The sequence below is a fragment of the Orcinus orca genome, chromosome 4 (assembly GCF_937001465.1).
Source record: "Orcinus orca chromosome 4, mOrcOrc1.1, whole genome shotgun sequence".
NCBI lineage: Eukaryota > Metazoa > Chordata > Mammalia > Artiodactyla > Delphinidae > Orcinus > Orcinus orca.
This window is the reverse complement of record NC_064562.1, coordinates 17,994,110-18,008,927: the sequence shown is the minus strand read 5'-3', so window position 1 is coordinate 18,008,927 and position 14,818 is coordinate 17,994,110. Positions and strand designations below refer to the sequence as shown.

Sequence of the window (14,818 nt, the reverse complement as noted above, 5' to 3'; positions counted from 1 at the left end):
AGTCTACAGATGTTTGCCAGAGTTCTGTCTTATCCTATTTTCTTCTCAGGTATCATAACTTTATTCTCATTTTTATACCACTTAATCTAACCTTTTATAATCCCCCTTTTCTTATGAGGATTGGGTATATGTTCCTAGTCTTCTACTGAGATCTGTTCCTGAAATACCTGCTGATAATGCAAACTGTTCTCAGAGTCAGTTATTGTCTTTTACCTGGATTATTTTAACAGGCTTCTAATTCTGTTACCAACCTCTCCATCTGATAGTCACAGTTATCTTCCTAAGGCATAGATCTGCTCATTTCACCCTCCTATTAAATAATTTTTCTGTCTCTCCATTTCCAGTATAGTAAAGTCCAAATTCCTTAGCACAGCCATCAGAATGTTTCACAGTCTGGCCACTGTCTATCTCTCTAGCATCTTTTCCTGACAATTTCATATGGAGGACTGCGGCCTATTCCCAGAATATGGCATATAAATACTCTGTGTATTTCTTCCTTTACTTTGATTAGGACTGCTGCCTTGAATGCCTTACCCACTTTTTCCTCTTGATACCCTTTTCCTTATTCTTAATTTTTTACATAAATTGACTCATACTACATGTAGACTTTTGAAGCTGGATCTTTTGACTTAATATTTTGAGATATGTCCATGTCAAAACATGTAGATTTTGTTTATTACTTATAGTTGTTGATAATATTCTGTTATATGAATAATTAACTGTTTTTCATTCTTTTAGTGAGGACAAATAGGTTGTGTTTATTTTTTTCCGCTTTGCATAAAAATGCTACAGAGAACAATCTTGCCATGGTATCTTTGAACATATGTGCACAATTCATTAAGTAATTAATGAATTAGTTTCAAATGGCTAGTCTGGGGACCTATGGAGAGTAATGAGAGGATGGTGAAACATAGACACCTGTCATCATTTTCCAAATTTTCTTTACTTGAAATGTCCTTGTATAAAGTATGATAGCGTCAAAATGCCCATGTTATGCTTGGTTTGCCATGTAGTTATATGATGCAAATAAATGTGAGGAATGGAAAGTTTGAAAAAAATCTATTAATCTAAGTTTTTCTGTGCCATTGCAAAGTGTGATGCCATTTTACCTAATAAGACTCTCTCATTAACATGCCTTAAATGCAGGTGCAAATACAAAATTTTGAAAGTTAATCTATATTGCATTGCTTTCTTTGTCTTAAATTTTGGAAACAGATTAGTGCTTGAGGAGTCATTTATTCCTAATAAACCTACTGTGTTTTATACTAAATTCTTACTGTATACTTGCTTGCTAATTGCATTAGGTCATACAGTTTCAAATGCCACAGAACACAAAAGAGTAAGCAACTGCATCTGTACTTAAAATATTGTCCCATTTACCTTTCTATTTATATTTTTGTGGCCTTAAAAATATTTCTTGAAATATTTTAATAATTGAAATACTTCCATATAAATGAAGCACTGTTGCATATTACAGTGGTCCTTTCATTTTACTTTGTGTAAGAATTGCCTGGGGAGTGTGGTAAAGTATGTACTTTTGGTTTCTACTATGGAAGATTCTGTCTCAGGTGTATATTTTGAATATTAACTTCATGTCCTTACCACACACAACTACCACCACCTCATTTTGCTCTGGAACCTGACTTCTTCAGAAACATCGGTTGAGGCAAAAGATGGGGTGCTGGTGGTCATGGTGATGGCTGTGGTGATGGTGGCAGTGATGTCAGAGGTGGTGGTTGTGGTGGTGGTGATGGCATGGAGCTGGCATAATTCAGGCCTTTGGAATCACATTGTCTTGAATTTGAATCCTAGGTGTAATACTTACTATCTTTAATATCTTGGTCAGATTAGTTAACCTGTCTAATCCTCAGGTTCCTCATGTATAAAACGATGATAATGATTTCCCTAATTCATAAGGTTTAGCACAATACCTGGCCTGTAGTAAACACATAATAAATGCCAACTATTATATATGCCTGAAGTGACTTTATTTCTTTTCTGATTTTGTAAACAAAATTTTGTGGGTAGATTTTCTATGGAAGAACAGAAATATATTTAAAACTCTAGATCCTTGAGTTTCATAAATCAAAGCCAAAGAGTATTCAGGTATCCCATTTTCCTCATTTCTGTAAATATTACTTAGTGATACTTTAACATCAGAAAACTTAAAAGGCACTTCTGAAGAAAGTATTATCTAAGTATCTATTTTTGTCCTGAATGGGAATCAATAAAAGGGTTCCATGTTAACAGTCCATGTTCTGGAGACTAAATTTCACTGTTTTTTTTTTTTTTTTTTTTTTTTTTTTGCCACTCTATGAATATCTCATTCTCTCAAAGGAGATACTGAAGTAAAAAACTAGGAAGCTTCTCATCAGAAACACGTGCATGCATACTCTTGAGAACTCCAGAGTACCTCACAGGGGGAATACTGTATGTTTTCACTTATATGTGGAGTCTAAAAAATAAAACAAATGAAAAAATATAATAAAACATAAACAGACTCACAGATTCAGAGAACAGACTGTTGGTTGTCAGAGGGAAGAGGAAAAGGGGCAAAATGGGTGAGGGGGATTAAGTGGTACAGCCACTATGTATAAAATAGATAAGATACAAGGAGCTTATCCTTGTACAACACAGGGAATATATTATATAATAGCTTTATATAAAAAATGACCATGTGAAGAGTTAGTAAACTATTATAGGTTCACTTTCCCGAAGATTTGCACATTAGTTCTTCTAGTATTTTAAAATCTAAATTCCATTCCACTAAAAACAAAGTAGCAATTCACAATTTGAAAGTTACAACATTTTTGAACTTATAAAAATATTTTACTTGTAACTTTATCAGGGATTCTTAATCAGTGATCTATGAATTTTTAAAAGTCCATGAAATTAAATGTGGAATATTATATGTTTGAATTTGTATTTAGCTTTCATCAGGCTTTAAAACCCAAACCTATGAGCTCAAAATTGTTAAATGACATTAATCAGTAAAAGTATGTTCCCCAGAGTATATATTTTGTAAAATTAAAATGAAGAAAATCCATCATGTTCAATATTATTATTTTGTCAGTTTGTTCTTATTATTGCTTGTCCTGTAAGTCGATTTTCATTCACTTTCAATGTTGTGATAATTTAAAATCTGTTTTTTTCTATTATTCTTCATTATTTAATTTACTTTCTCCTCTGATATATTGACTTCTCAGTTTATATTTAAAACTTGGAATGTGGGATAGCTATTTCTTTAATCTTGGTGCATTATTTCCTTAATTTTTTTTTTTTTTTTTGACAAGAGAGTAGGATTTATCGGTGAGCATGAGTAAGGAGGGGACAGCGCCAAGGCTCTCGCGAGTGCAGGGCCCGCCATGTTTCCAGGGGCCATGACTAGGGATGTGTTTGATCCCACAGCCGTCTGGGATGAGCCACTTTCCTGCCACCATGTTTTCAAATCTATGGGCATTAAACTTAGTAAATCCCCACTTCTTGGAGATGTGGATCTTCTGGTGACCAGGGAACTTGAACTTGGCCCTGCAGAGGGCCTCAATCACATGCTCCTTGTTCTGCAGCTTGGTGCAGATGGACATTATGACTTGACCAATGTGGACCCTGGCCACTTTGCTCTGGGGCTTTCTAAAGGCACTGCACATACTTGTCTGGAGCCTAGACTGGGGACAGCATGCCAGTCTTTAATGTCCACTGGAAAGGGCAGTCTCCAAGGTCCCTTAGGGCAACCCATACAGGCAACAGGCTGCATACACTACCGAGGAGGCTGCTGTTTGCATCCATTGCGCACCGGGCCCTCATGGGGAAAAGAGCACAGTCGGCTTAATTGACTGCAAATCCATCATTTTTAAAATGATTATTTTCTAATAAAACTAGGGTGTGGAAGTCTGGAAACCAAGTGTTAAGACCTACTTGCTAAGGAATGCTCAACAGTTAGAGAAGTCCTTAGAGCAGGACTGTGGAGAACACTGCTCTTCAAAGCGTGATGTGAGGATCCACACTGGTAGGTGAACTCTTTATTACAAGTCCATGACTAGATGGGGACGAAATTGAGAGCAATTATTTAGAAACTTTAATAGCAATTTGACATTACTTTGAAATCCAAGGGCATGATTATTTTTCTGTTAATTCACTTTACTGTTATTATGTAAGAATTCTGGTATGCAGCATGAACTGTATATTTTAAAACATGGCTCTTCAACCACAGAAAATTTGAGAAACAGTGGTATAGACTTCTTGGCTCAAGCTCACAGCTTCATTTGTCCTATTACAGTAATTAACAGAATACTAGAAGAGAAATCGTACTTTTCTTCCAGAATTTTAAGTTTTCAACTTTATGAAACTGGGAATGATGTTTTATATTTTCCCACATATAAGAGGTATTTTGAATTAGTGCAGTGCTTTGCTGGGCAAATTTAGGATACTGCTAAAATACAAGTATTTTGATGGGGAAAAGATTTATTCTCTTTTCTTATTACATATATATATATAAGCATTAACTGCTATGAAGCATTTTATGAGAAGTAGAGAGACTTGTGTCATGGAAGAGGTAGTTGGTGCTCTGAGAATGAATGGGAACATGAGAGAAGGAAAGGAGAGCTGAGAGTTCAGTCTTAGCATGCAAGTCTTATCAAGTCCATTAGAATATAGATGGGGGAAATTAGAAGGTCAGCTGGGAAACTTAGGAATTTAATAGAATTATTAAAGCGTTATTTAAATATTATTTATTAATTATAACTAAGGTATTAATTAAATATCATTACATTAATATGTATTAATGGAATGCTGAGAAGTAATTTCTAACATGATGGGATAGTGATCGAAGTAATCAATTTAGGTCCCTAGGTGAGAATGTAGTAGAAATTACAAGAGGCACTATGGCCAATCAAGATAGAGAATATACAAAGATGACAGAAAAATGGGGTTGAGAATGCTTCAGGAGAAATAATAATTTCCTGAGAAGGAGTAGACTTAACCAGCACATCTGGAAGTAGAGGCTACTATTTTCATGATTATAGTAGTGCTTTAGATGTTATAGAGATGAAGAAGAATTGCTACACATTCTTTCACACTTCCTTCAATTTGTAGGTGGCATCTATATACTCTTTCAAATTTAAGTGGGCTTCCAAATTGTTTATGGCCAACAGAATATAGCAGAAACAACAGTGCATGAGTTCAGAGGTCAAGTCCTCAAAGGTGATGTAGCTTTTACTTTATTCTCTGGAATATTTGTGTTTGGAGTCCAAAGATTCCATATAAGAAGTCTGACTACCTTGAAGTCAACATTCTGGGAGGAAGCAAAGCCACATGGAGGGGTCACATATAGGAACTCCAGTCAGCAGTCCTAGTCTTTGAGTTATTTCCTCCCAGGCACCACATATGTGAGTGAAGTAGGCTTTGGCTGATTCCAGCCCCCAGCTGACAAATGAGCCCCAGTTTCAAATTTTCCTACTTGAGATATAATAGGGACAAATCACCTCCTGCCTGTGCTTTAGATCCATAGAACCCAGGGCTTATTATTATTAAATGTTTTTAAGTCACTAAGTTTTGGGTTAATTTGTTATGTAGTATTAGAAACTGGAACAGATGTTAATTTACATTGTGTCTAATTTTTGAGCTAAAGTTATAGGAAGTTTTAGAGACACTACTTGTTTTATATATATATATATATATATATATATATATATATGCGTGCACGTGTGTGTGTATATAAAACATATAATTTAAAACTATTAGCTAATGGGTACTATGGAATAAATTTGTATGGTTGTTTAGAGAGCATTTTAGTATAATTCTTTTATATGAGCACTTAAGGCCTTAGAGTTTGGTTTTATTTATGTATTTTTAGTTTAAGATTCATTCACAGCTCATATTTATCTTGAGAAATATCTTGGATGGATAAGACTGTCTTAGAATGACAAGAAACCCATACCTTCTATTTCAAATCCTTAAAATTTTCCTGCTTCAAGTCCTGCACATCTTGCATCTTCTTCTCTATACTTTTTAATATACTTTATTTTTTGCAGCACTCGTAGGGTCACAGCAAAATTTAAGCAGAAAGTTTAGGTATTTTCCATAGAGTTCTTGCCCCAACACATGCACAGCCTCCCCTATTATCAATATCTGCCCAGCAGAGTGGTACATTTTTTGTAAATGATGTGCTTGCATTGACATCACTATCACCCAGAGTCCATAATCTATAATAGAGTTTACTCTTGGTGTTGTACACCTATATGGGTTTGGACGAATTTATAATCACATATACCCATCATTATAGTATTATACAGAGTACTTTCACTGTCCTAAAAATCCTGTGCTCTGCCTATTCATCCTTCCCTCTCCTAACTCCTGTCCAACACTGATCTTTTCACTGTCTCTAGAATTTTGCCTTTTCCAGAATGTCAAATAGTTGGAATCCTACAGTAGTATGTAGCCTTTTCAGATTCCCTCTACTTTTATTTTTTGCAACTTCTCATTCATAGTTGTCAACCTAAATATGAAGTCCTTTCCTCAAAAAAGTCTTCCTAAATCCACAATCTATATCATACTCTATGTTAATTTTTCACATTGCAGTTTTAATTCTTCCTTTGCAGTACTTATCATAGTTTATGTGATTAGCATCTGTCCCCATTAAAATGTGAAATATTTCATCACTGGTATCATTCTTGTAGCTAGCACAGGGCCCAGCATATTTAGGTACTCAGCAAATATTTGTAGAATTTATGAAATAAATTAATGAAACCAGTTTTCCTATACCAAAATACATTAAGCATATGAACATAAACTGACAAAGCTGATTCCACAAGCTATAACATAAATTCACATTCCGATTTCATTGGTTTACCACACCTTATACTTGCATAGGTGCTCCAACAATACATATTTTGTCTTATATTTTTAATCTAGTACAGTTTATTATATTTTATTTTGAAACTACCTAAAAATTGTTATGTACAAATTTGATTTTTCTGTGTCAAATAATGTACTTGTTTATGGGGCATATTTTGGAATCTCCTTCAAATGTTTTTTTTTGTTTTGTTTTTTTGTTTTTTGCGGTGCGCGGGCCTCTCACTGCTGTGGCCTCCCCCGTTGCGGAGCACAGGCTCCAGACACGCAGGCTCAGCGACCATGGCTCACGGGCCCAGCCGCTCCGCGGCATGTGGGATCTTCCCAGACCGGGGCACAAACCCATGTCCCCTGCATCGGCAGGCAGACTCTCAACCACTGCACCACCAGGGAAGCACCTCCTTCAAATGTTTTAATAGCCACCTTTCACTTATCTCCTGCTGAAATCTGTTTGCTGACAGTTACTAAAATTAGAAGTATATAGTTATTGGATCTCATAGCTGGTAGAGATGAGTGCAACTAGTCCAAACGTTCAGTTTACAGAGGAATCATCTCAGAATCCATGACTTGTCTAGGGTTACAGAGCTACTCAGAGCCGAAACCTCCTTGAATTCAAGCTTTCTTAGTTCAGTACTCTGGGCCACTGCTTCCACAACTCTTTCTTGGTATATCAGACCTAGAAAAAGTAGTGGCGGATTGGGAAAAGTAATGTCTGCAGCGTAGCCTAGAATTGAGAGCTTCGATTTTTTCCTTTCTTATTCATGGTCTTTTTTTCCCCGTTAATATAACTTCTTTTCACTAAAAGTACATATTGTGAATAGCATTCCTCTTTTAGGTATTAAAATTGCAAGAAGTACAGAGAACTTAGACTTTACTCCTTTCATCTTTATTTTTAAGAACATTTGATAGCAGATACCCTGTGTCTTCTAATTCAGTGTTCCCAAATTTATTAAAATTCTGGCTTTTTCTTTTCCTGGCATACAAAATCTCAGCCTCAGACAGCAGAAGGTATTATTTCGATATAATTCACTCTAGAGAATGATATGATGGATAAAGATGGTGGAAGACACACCATGTCACAATGGCCTTAGTACCACTAATCCTAACAACAGCCATGCCACTCAGGAACTGGGATCCTCATTTTATTGATGAGGAAACTGGCTCAGAAGGGTTAAATAACTTGCCCAAATTTGCTGCTCATAAGCAGCAAAGCCAGGTATATCTAGCCTAAAGCGTACATTTGTTTGTTTTGTTTTGCTTTCACTACAGTAAACTCCCTATATTATTATTAATTGTTTTCCTAAACTGTCAAGAATGACAGTTAGACAAGGAATTATTGCTGTATTTATGCTAGTTATGAATAGATTACATCTAGGATTTTTTGGTCATTTTAACAATAGATTGGGATTTAAGTCATTTTTGGCTTCATAGAAAAAATTCATGAAATCAGTTTCAGAAAATAATCTTTCCATTCAAATGTGCATTTTGTTATTTTAAGTAGCTTGGCCAGGTGTGCTTTGTGGTTTTTACCTGGAACATGAATCCCTAGTCCAAACAAATCTCACTTGTCGGAATATAGCTAATGAATTTAATAAGTACATTGGTTAATCTATGAAATAGTTGTAATTCAAAAAAATTATCATCCTAGCTTCTTCCATTTACTAACTTCGTGATTTAGGGCAATTTATTTAACCTTTTTGAACCTCCATTTCCTCACCTATAAAGTTGGGATGATGGCAGTAAACCCCTTATAAGGTTTTTCTGGGGATCACGTGAGAAAATGGATATAAAATACTTGGCACCATGCCTGAGACCCAGAAAGTGCTCAATAAATCTTTTAAGCAGATCTTACTTGTCCTGTCTGTGGATTGAACAATTACAGTGATATGCCCTGATCTGGGAATGTTGCCATTTTTTAGTAGATGTATTTCATGAAAGAATATGAATAAAGGACACCCTTTTTCATCCATGCTGGGAGGTGTTTAAGAAGTCCCTAATACCCTGTGTCACATTCCTCTTTAGTTCCAATAGGATTGTTACAGGCAGTATTCTAGTTTTGGTGATTGTATGTGATGAAGTACATAAAAGCCCTTGTCAAGGGGGGTGAGGAGGTGGAATTTTAGTAGGTTAATTGCTCAATAGCTACTAGGAAAACTCTAATTTAACAGATCCATCAATATAATATGAAGCCTCATCTATAAATGCTCTGCTCCCTTAGGAGGATCATGTCCAAATTACTGGTCAAATGCTGAAAGAAACTATATTACAATGAATTGTTGTTGGGATATTATAGATGTGTTCTATCTCAAGTTAACAGAGCATGCACTAGTATGCCATAGCTTTACTCTTCCAATTCTTTTAAATATGTGTCCACTAGGTCAGTTAAGCCTGGGCAACATTTCCCCCCTGTTTACTATTTATCATGTAATATGAAGGGGGTCATGTCCAGTACTGTAGGTAAACTGCTCAGAAGCCAAAAATAATCATTATTACATCACTGAACTGGCTTTGATACTTATAGGATATTTGCAGTGGGCCAAAACATGTTTCTTTTTCTCTCCTTATTGTGTAAATAAAGCTTTAGCTGAACTAGCTACCTCAAAAGTAAAAAGGTAATGCATTCTGAGGCTTTCCAACAAGCTTCATGAGCCGACATGAAATCTGAGAGTATATAAGAACAGAGTGCCATGTGAGAGACATCCTAAAAAGCTAAGTTTACTTCTTTTTATGAAGTAGATCCCTCTCCAGTTCTGTAGAGATCTAAAGTCAACTTTTGTAAATGAAATAAGAAGATCCTTGGATTAAACTATAATTCTGTCTTCAAATGAAGACAGAATTTTTCTGCTGGGTTTTTCTGCTGGGTTACTCCTCCCCCAAGGTACATAGAACATCTAGTCAAATGAGTAGAGGGAGAGTGTGTGGGTATTAGGGACAGAAAACTCTAGGATTCATATTTTTTAAATGTTGTTTCTGAAGCATATGTATTTATTTGAGAATGTTTGTGTATATTTCCTTAATACACCCACTGGCTACAACAGTCTCTGCTATTTTAAAGTTTAAATCTAGTAAGTACATATTTATATACATATTTATGTGTATGCAATAATAACTGGTCTAGTGATTTTTTAAAGAAAATTTAATTTCTTAGAAAAAGCAATTCTCTACGCAGTCTACTGATCAAGTACTCCTTGCAATACAAAGTGTCCCATTAATGTCCGTATTTTCTTAGTTAAGCCTGGTACTCTGTCCCCAGTAGCATCTTCCTCCTCATCCAGGAAATACAAGTACTGCTGAGATGCCCTTTACTATTTCATATTCTATGAAAAGGCTAGACTTTCTTCCAGTAAAACAGCTGGTACAATTACTCTACAACTTACTCTGCCATGAAGGAGGTTCAGGGGGTCTATTCCCTGGTACTTGTCCTTCCACCTATGCCTCATTTCCCTGCAGTTTACCAGACCATGCTGTTTTTCACTAGCATATGACATAATATTTTCTGTATATTGGCACAAGCATGGGTGATTCTGCTTGATCTTGCTTCTCTCAGTAGTTTTCAATTCAACTTAATATATTTGGAGATAGTGTTGTAAAGTTATTAATGAGTCATATACTTGAAGACAATGGGTGAAATTTATTGTACCTTAAAAACAAAATTCCAAAATTAAATATTGCAGGCATATAACATATTTAGTGTTGACCCAACCATCAGAGCACATTATAGCAAATATCTTCTGTTATTATTTCAAAATACTGACATTCTAATGATTGGAAACCTTATCCATAAAATGTGATACAATCTGGACGTTTTTAGAATAATCCATCATCATGAAACTATCCATCTTGGAAAGAAAAAAAAAATAAACAGATCATGTATGTTCTTCCTGTAGAATCTCATTTTGTGCAAGTCACATCTTTAGAAGAAGCAGTTTTGACCACATTTCTCCCACAATATGGAGCAGTTTACATGGTGCCTCCTTGCTCTGCTATGCAAATACAAACCGAAAAGTAATAGATGTTCATAGGCATGTTCATAGTTGGGTTTTTATTTTAGTTAGTTTGCTTTTGAATTTGTTCCTTTAAATAACAATACCCTTACAAGTGACCTACTTGACAAATTTTAGGTACAATTCAGCTTTCATGGAATACCATGAAAATAAGTGACTGTAAACTGGATTAGCTGAAGTTCACATCAAAAATGTGGTGAAGCTGAATATTTTAACAATTAATTCTTCTAACCCATGAACATAGGATGTCTTTCCATTTATCTGTTTTTCTTAATTTCCTTCATCCATGTTTTGTACTTTTCAGTGTATAAGTATTTCACCTCTTTGGTTAAGTTTATTCCTAAGTGTTTGTATTCATTATTGTGAATGGGATTGTTTTCTCAGTTTCCTTTCCAGATAGTTTGTTGTTAGCATATAGAAATGCCACTGATTTTTGTATGTTGATTTGTATCCTGCAATTTTACTGAGTTCTTTCATTAGTTCTAACAGCTTTTTGTTATTTCTTTAGGCTTTTCTATATCATGTCATCTGCAAACAGAGATAATTCTTCTTTCTTTCTGATTTGGATGCTTTTATTTCTCTTTCTTGGCTAAATGCTCTAGTTAGGACTTCCAGTACTATGTTGAAAAGAGTGCTGAGAGTGAGTGTCCTTGCCTTGTAGCAAATCTTCATGAAAAGCTTTCAGTTTTTCCTCACTGAGTATGATATTAACTGTGGAATTTTCTTATGTGGCCTTTATTGTTTTGAGGAAGTTTCTTGTATACCTACATTGTTGAGAGTTTTTATCGTAAGTGGATGTTGAATTATCAAAGTCTTTTTCTACATTATTGAGATGATCATGTGGTTTTTATCTTTCATTCTGTTAATGTGGTATATTGAATCCTTGCATCCCAGGGGTAAATAATCCTACCTGGTCATTGTCTATAATCCTTTTAATGTGCTGTTGAATTCAATTTACTTGTATTTTGTTGACTATTTTTGCATCTGTGTTCATCAGGAATATTGGCCAGTAGTTTTAGTTTCTTATGGTGTCTTTGACAATGAGGAAATGATAGTCTCTTTAGTAAACAGTGTTGGGAAAACTGGACAGCCACATGCTGAAGAATGAAGTTGGACTCTTATCTCTCACCATATACAAAAATCAACTAAAAATGGGTTAAAGATGTAAACATAAAACTAATAGAAGAAAATATAGAGGAAATGCTTCTTAATATTGGTCTTGGCAATAAGTTTTTGGATATGACACCAAAAGCATAGGCAACAAAAATAAAAATAAACAAGTGGAGCTACATCAAACTAAAAGCTTCTGCACAACAAAGGGACAATTAACAGAGTGAACAGACAACCTAAAGAATGGGAAAAAAATATTTGCAAACCATGTATATGATGAGAGGTTAATATCCAAAATATGTAAACAATTCCTACAACTCAATAGCAAAAAATGAAAAAACCTACATAAAAAATGAACAAAGACCTGAATAGATAATTCTCAAAAGAAGACATACAGGTGCATGAAAAGGTGCTCAATGTCACTAATCATTAGGAAACGCAAATCAAAACCACAATGAGCTATCACCTCACAACTGTTAGAATGGCTCTTATTTAAAAGACAAGAGATAACAAATGCTGGTGAAGATGTGGAGAAAAGGGAGCCCTTGTACACTGTTTATGGGAATATAAATTGGTACAGCCATTGTGGAAAACAGTATGTAAATTCCCAAAAAAATTAAAAATAGAAATACAATATCCAGCAATCCAACTTCTGGGTATATATATCCAAAAAAATGAAGTCAGTATCTCAAAGATAATGGACCCCCATGTTCACTGCAGCAATATTCACAATAGCTAAGATATGGAAACAACCTAAACGGTCATAAAAAGATGAATGGATAAAGAAAGTGTGATACACACACACAATGGAATATTATTCAGCCTTAAAGAAGAAAAAAATTCTGCCATTTGTGACAACGTGGATCAACCTGAGGGACATTATACCAAGTGAAATAAGCCTGGCACAAAAAGACAAATACTGCATGATCTCACTTATGGGTAGAATCTAAAATAGTCAAACTCAGAGAAGAAGGGAATAGAATAATAGCTGTCACGGGTTGGGAAGTAGGGGAAATAGGGAAATCTTGGTAAAGTGTACGCAGTTTCAGTTACGCAAGATGAATATGTTCGTAGCTCTAATGTGCAGCTTGGTGGCTGTTAGTAACAATACTGTATTTTATACTTGAAATTTGCTAGGAGGGTAAATCCTAAGCATTCTGACCACACACACACACACACACACACACACACACAGAAAGTGTTAACCATGTGAGATAATGGATATGTTAATTAGTTTGTCGTGTTCATTTCACAATGTATATATATATCAGAACATCACTTTTATATCCTAAATATAAAAATTGCATTTGTCAATTATACGTCAATAAAACTGAAAAAAAAAAAAGGCTATTGCATTTGTCCTGAGAGGAAGGATCTGACAGTTACTTTGTCTCCTCTCTTACTTAAGTACTTCCACTACTCAAATCATCTCCTTTCTTTGAAATATGTCTGTGTCCAGTGTTGACAGGAACACATACCAGAAACCTTCATGGCGTCTGGATGGAATCACCTTTTATTTTTGAGGACATAGGGAAAAAATGTGAAATGTTCCCATGGTGTAAACAGTGTTAGTCATAGCAGTGGATTTATAATGTTACGGGTTATGCTGTGCCAGTACTGAGCACTGCATCCCATTGACCAGGGCCTTCATGCATCCTTTAACACATTTATCTTTGTGAGTTTGTTATGTGCAGGGTCTCTAAGCACAGGGCATCAGGCAGAGGCCCGTCTTCCTGGTTCTGTGAGCAGTCCTGAGGATTGTAGTATGTGGTTACTGCAACTACCACCGACATACAACTGATCTTATATTTTAAGGTATACATCTACATAGCTCTTGCAATTGCCTCTAAATGAGTCATCTTAAAAATATGAAATAATGACAAATGTTACTTATTAACTAGAGAAAAATGTGTACCCTAAATTATTCTAGCTTTGCATCAACTACTTTATCTTAAAGTGTATTTCTTTTGGCTTATTCTATTAAAATATGACAAGGGATTATGAGACTATATTGACATGAAGAATAGCATAATTTCTGCTCTTATGAAAACTAGTATGCGAAATTGTAGCAACATCAGTGATGGATATGCTGTTAAAACTGAAGTAAGAAATAAAACAAATAATTCTGCCAGTTGTTTCAAGTGAATACCTGAAGTCTATTATTTGGTGCTCTAGGCATTATTAAAGTATAGTTATAGTGAGTTTTATACATTTTTGATCATGATAAACAAAAAAATGGAAATGTCTTCTTCTCTTGGGATTTTATTGCCTCCAGCATTAATCTAAGAAATTGATATTGGTCTGAGTAAGAACTAACTGAAGTGAAAAGTTATGCTTTGGTTTAATAGTACTATCAGATCCCAGAAATGGTAAAAGAACAACTTTAATTTTAGTGGTATTTTTCCTCCAAAATACACATAAATATATACCATTAATGAGCTTGTTTAGTAAAAACTAGTTTAGTCCTCATGCCATCAGTAATGCAACTCTAATGTAAAGTCTAGGTTACATAAACAATTTACAAGTTAGTATCATAATAAATACAAATATTTTGGTCGTTTTCAAGTGTTTATCTGTTTGATGTTTGGTCAGTTCCCTACATTGTAAAAATTAAAGATGTAGCCTTTTAGCCACTCTAGACTTTCTATATTAGATTCAACATATTTTCACAATAAAAATAGACTTATAATTCATTATGGTTATAAGGCACATACTATATAAAATTTAGAGTAGAAAAAATTAAAAATTACCTGTGAGTAGTGAATTAACCAGAGTTAATATTTCTCTTTATACTGTCCTAGATTTAGATTTATACTAAAAAAATATATTTATCCAAAACTGAGTCATACTGGATG

General features: G+C 34.7%; 1 non-coding gene across 1 annotated transcript; it reads right to left on the bottom strand.

Moving 5' to 3' along the window:
- Positions 1-3,704: 3,704 nt before the first annotated feature.
- Positions 3,705-3,839, bottom strand: LOC117195562 (small nucleolar RNA SNORA70). The gene has a single exon (XR_004475294.1). It is a non-coding gene; the product is annotated as a small nucleolar RNA SNORA70 (small nucleolar RNA).
- Positions 3,840-14,818: the final 10,979 nt, after the last annotated feature.